Below are 5,677 nucleotides of genomic sequence, written 5' to 3'. Positions count from 1 at the left end.
CTTAGGAAAATACAAATTCTGACATTGCCTTCTCAGGAGCTCCCAGCTGTGATTAACCACCTACCCTTATATGTGGTATATTCAGCAGACCTGAACTTCCAGGTTTTACTGCTTGGATTTTGCTTGCTGAATCTTCCTTTCTTGCTTACTGTAAGCGTCTATCACTGACCTTCTGCTTTTTATTTCTTCTAAGCAGAATATATGGCATTCGTATTCTGGCAGCCTGACTCAACATAAGGACATTCAGTCGAGTCAGTAAACTTTTTGATCCTTGTTAAAGACACAGCAGTTCACTCATCATGGAACAAGAGTGGCACCCAGTGGTCACAAAGCTTAGCCCAACATTCATGTCCCAGAGTTTCTGCCTTCTGCATTTTATAAATCCCCTTCCCACATACTGAAGACAGAAACCCTTTCATGCTCGAGCTCCCAGACCCAAATCACGCCTCTGGACCTGAAAGACAGAAATTAGAGAACTGAGGTTAAAGGGTTTCCTCTCTGTCATCTTTTTTCATGTCACATTTTCTGGGAGCATAAACAATCCACCACAGCTATGAGGCACTTATAAAGGCTATCGCTTATTTCTGAGGGATCAGACAGCAACTGACTTGCCTGACACAAGCAAGGAAGATGAGGAGTTCAAGGACCTAATCTAATTCTAACACGTTATTCAGTGGTCCAGATGATGTAAACATATGTTTTTAAACTGTCCTGCAAAACACGTGTGGCAGCAGGAAAACCCAGCGACATAGCCTGTTTTGTGATCTCCCCTCATGGGGGACATACAAGCTCTGTGCCACTCCTAGTACATGGGGTGGCTTTTATAAAACCATAAATTAACTGTTTCAAAGTAGGCACAAATGGCAACATAGCGTGGTGATGAACAGTTACCTGTGTGCTTCTCAAAGGTTTAGGTAATTTTGTATTTATTTTCTATGATAAGAGGACAAAAGTCTGGATTTCAGTTGATGTGGTATGTTGTATTTTCAATTAATATCTTTTTGGGAGCTGTTGCAGGTGACAAAACTTTCCATATTTTTAACTTGGGGATACTTAATGCTTAAGACTGGAACATCAGCGTGCCTAAGTAGGATTCAAACAACTGTTATCCTCAAGGGAACATTCTCCAGCAAAGACACTTGGGTGCTGGGTGAACAAGACCAAGCTCACTAAAATACCAATATTTCACAAGGCTTTAAAATTCCCAGTGATAAATGGATGAAAAGTGCAGCTGCTGGCAGTACTGAGTCTGTAGTTTTAAGTCCTACTTGCAAGTGTGAAAATCCCCATTTCTACAGGAGCCAGCAGATAATGTAAATGAGAGTAGTCTTGATACTCATCATTCCTGGAATTCCTCAAATTTTAACCCAAAATTTGTATTAACTGGTATTTCTTACAAATGCCCTAGCACCTAAAATGGCATGATCAAGTGAAAATCAATATTGTCATGTAAAAAGAAAATTTCTAGTGTGGATGGCTATAGCTAGAGCTTTACAATGTGACCTGAGTGGATTAAGTGGCTCACAAATAAAAAGGCGCATCAGAAAAATTGAGCATGAATAGAAATTCTAATACTTTAAAATAAATATCATGATTTTTGCCCATCTGCTATGACAATACAGAAAGCCATGGATTTTTTTACTTCCTGAGTTATGTTAGGAAAGAACTCAGCAGTCTGGACAGAAATCTCTGCCAGATTTTTTGTTAATGTGAAGTCTTTATTCTTTGAGTGTTTAGTTTTTGCTACACTGCATTATTGAAATGGTAACAAGAAAAACACTGTTCCTGGTCAAAACGTGGCCTGACAAATCCACAGTGGTAGACTGACATAAGTAGGTAGACTGACCTAAGTAGGAAGACTTCCCCCACAAGTGAATTACTTGGCTCTGCCAGAAGAAATAGCTGAAGTAATATTCATATTTATTCCACATTAAGTGTAAATATTGAAGTGATCAAAACATTTAGCTCAAAACAGGGACTCTAAAATGTATCACTTCCACTATGAAAGAGCATGAAACCATATTAGAGAGCCTGTACAGAGTTAATACTGAAGAGGTTTCATAACACTTTTGTACTATTTTTGGAGCTCATGGCTTCTAAAATTGCAGTGACTACACAAATGTGCATTTCTCTGCTGTTATATTCCCTAAATTTCTTCCCATTTGCTAATTTATTTTCTTCAATATTTTATTTGGTCACAAAAGTCTCCCACAGCAAGGGCAGTCACTGTGTTTGTACAGTGCCTGGTGCAAAGGGCTCCTGTCATCTATTTAGGATCCTTATGAGGTAGTGTAACAGAAAAAATAAATATTTTATTTTAACAAACAATAGAAAACAGTGTCTTTGAGAGCAAGCTTTGAGATCAATAGAGGCCTTGTGGTATGAAAATACTTACAGCAGGGTGGAAAATACAAGATTTTCTGTCTCTAACCCCTGTTGGGTTTTACATTTCCTTATCATTTTACAATGTAATCTGGACATTTACATCCTGTCATCTTCTTTACCTTAGCTGGATGTAAAATAACTCAGATTTTTCTGTCTCAGAATTGAGTGGAGTGTGGCATTTCAAGAGCATAGTGTGGATCCTGTTTTTCACAACAGGATGCCATAATGTAAAACTAGTAACAATATTACCAAGCAACAAAATATTTATCTCAGTAAGACTGTACTCTTTTAAAACTCCTTTTAGAAGGAGTTATTTTTAAATTGTAAAAATCTGAACATAGAACCAGTAAATAACTAGTATCTATGAATGAGCTCAGCAAGTCTGTAAAATTAACCTCCCACTGGTGAACATGCTTTTTCATCATTATTCAACCCTTGCAATGCTGGCAGGTGAACCTGAAGATGTAGTCAAGAGAACTCCAACTGATCCCATGATGGTGTCTCTGCAAAACTCATCTCAGAACCTGACCCTGAGATTCTTCAGATGTTCAGTTTATCTTTCTCTGGCATCCACCTATCTATGGAATATGTGCTGAATGTTTCACTGGCTTCAAAATTAGCAGGCTCTGCATGTAAGGTTAGGACACAAATGAATGATGAAATAAGCAGATGGTGGATTGCTGCCATACTCAAAATAAAACATTTCTCCAGCACTCCAAAATTCTGCATAATTTTGTTTATGATTTTTTTTTCAAATGCTTTTACCTTAGCGGGAGCGAAATAAAATAGATTAAGAATTTCTCTAGTAGATTCTTGGGCCAGGTTCCAGTATAAAAATGGAGTTGCCCAAAGTCTAAGAGGTCATTAAAGTTTTATTATTGTTTTATTGTGCAAGAAGTCTCCATATTCCATCCTCTTTCTGCATATTTAAGCCCCACCTTGACTGTGGTGCACATAATCCCTTGCTGTCACATCTGTGTACCTTTGTGGCAAGTAATCAGAAATATCTTCCAGGGACAACTCCAGCACATTAAAGGACAAAGAGACCAGAGAGTCCAAGGGTGGGAGTCATGCATTCACAGGAATGGAAAAATTCCTTCCAGCTTCCCTCTCTCACATCTCTTTTGTGAACTTTGTTAGTACCATAAGAAGGAAGTTCTCTTCCTGCAGGCCTTACTTAACTTGCAAAGGCATGAAAGGGCTGGAATAAGCAGAATGAATACATGAAAGCTTGAAAGGCTCACTTCTCTTGCAGAATTGGCAAGACTTAGCTGGAGACACCTTCCAGGAATGACCAGCTGTGGTTTAAAACCAGTTGGAAATTAAGCTCCAATCAGCCATTTCCATTGCCCCCACCCTCCTCCAATAAGAAAGGAACAAAAGGCAGAGATTATGTTTTGAGATAGTAATTTACTGGAAAAACAGCAATTAAATATGGAAAACAAACCACAACACCAAAATGACTAATAACAACAGTGTATAAAATAGGATGATTACACACAAAAATTTCCTTGCAGAAGTCTGACGGATCCGATGTCATGACGGCCAGCAACATGGTCTGCAAACATTTCAGCTGTAAACTGGAATTGTTATTTTAGCAAGCAATTTTTTTACCAAGAAGTTTCTACAGGTAAAAGTATTAGTAAAGATTACTGGATTTCATTCAATTATTTAATTATACATCTATTATAGTTTGTTGTTACAGTAAGAGTTATGGCCACATGAAATAACCTAGGAACTTTCATGCAAGTGCATCTCATCAAGAAAAAGTGTGCACTTTTAATTATGTCAGAACAATACTTGTATACAAAGACTGAGATTTGGGGTTGTGAGATGAAAAAGTTCAGCCTTTGTGACAATCAAATATGAAATGCATTATTAAAACAATGTTCTCATGTAACATTTTTTGTGTAGAGAAACACTTATATTGGCATCTATTTTTTTGCTAGAGAGCTAAAACAGCCTGGTTGCCTACGCTGGTTATAAAGCTGATTGATCCCATGCCATTTTCATACTTGGCCCTCCTGAGGTACAGCCCATATTCCTTCAAATTTCTTCAGATTTTAAGCAGAAAAATCACCATTGTATCAATTTCTAAATTGTAATAATTGTACTAATAATTGTAAAGCCCTTTTGGAATTGAGCTACTATCACAGGGCTAGAAGCAAATATAATTTGAAATCCCAGATTTTCACCAACAGGTGGAGCTTATATTTTATATTTATTAGATATTATATGTTATTTATTACATAATAGAAGATATTATTTGACTTTAAATTCAAATAACATATATTAAAAATAATGCTTTTTACCTCACACACTCAAAACTTCAGTTTTTCAGATAGGACTAGGACCATGAGAGTTTATTCCAATATTCCAGTGTATGCAAATAAACCCTAGGCCAGGTGCTTTTCTTACTGACATCAGTTCCAAAGTTCCCCGTATTTTTATTGACTGAGTAATTAGACCCAGTTTAACTTTTCTGTAAATGTGGTTCTTTCTATTATATCCTCTCTCCTATTGACACCACCTTTCCCCAGGTCTTCATGCATGTATTATTTATCTCACACACATAGGTTTCAAGTGTAATAAACTTGATTGACCTTAAAACATAACTGAAGCCACAGCTGTAAAGAGGAATTGATGCTAATACTGTCTATCAGTCTTTTTCCATTTACTTCTTCACAGGCCAACACTGATATACATTACAGCATCTGGTGTTATTATTTAACTGGAGTAGGCTATTGGTGGCAGAAGCTATGTCTAATGTAGGAAACTATTTAGAATTACTCCCACTATTTCTCCTGAGTGAGAAATTATGTTTTGTAAATCCTTTAATGTCCTTATTTCTTTGCATCTACCTAATAATATCCTTTATTACCTCTGGCTTTTTAGTAACAGTCTAGCTTCAAGGAAGTATCTTCTTAACGTCCAGTTACAGCCATAATAACACGGACCATTTCAGGCGAATTTGAGACAGAATCTTAAAACACTTGTTTAAAAGAGCTGCGGAGAAGGGGAATTTCCTTCATCCACTGTGACAGAAGATACTGCAGAAACACTGCCAAAATGGCTTTTGGGGTCACCACCGTCTCAGGACGAACATAACAAGAAAAAGCCGTAAGAATATATCCCTAGATATAAATATACCTGCAAATGTATGTAAGCACATTCACTTACATAACGCAATTACTCATACCAACACTATTATTAAATCCGCTTCCCCCCTGCTAATTTATCAGTCCCCCACAGCACCCGGCCCCGCCCCCTGCTCCCACCGCGCATGCGCGGG

Source organism: Poecile atricapillus, chromosome 3 (genome assembly GCF_030490865.1).
Source record: "Poecile atricapillus isolate bPoeAtr1 chromosome 3, bPoeAtr1.hap1, whole genome shotgun sequence".
Taxonomy (NCBI): Eukaryota; Metazoa; Chordata; class Aves; order Passeriformes; family Paridae; genus Poecile; species Poecile atricapillus.
The sequence above is the reverse complement of the archived record's forward strand: the minus strand, read 5'-3'. Positions refer to the sequence as shown.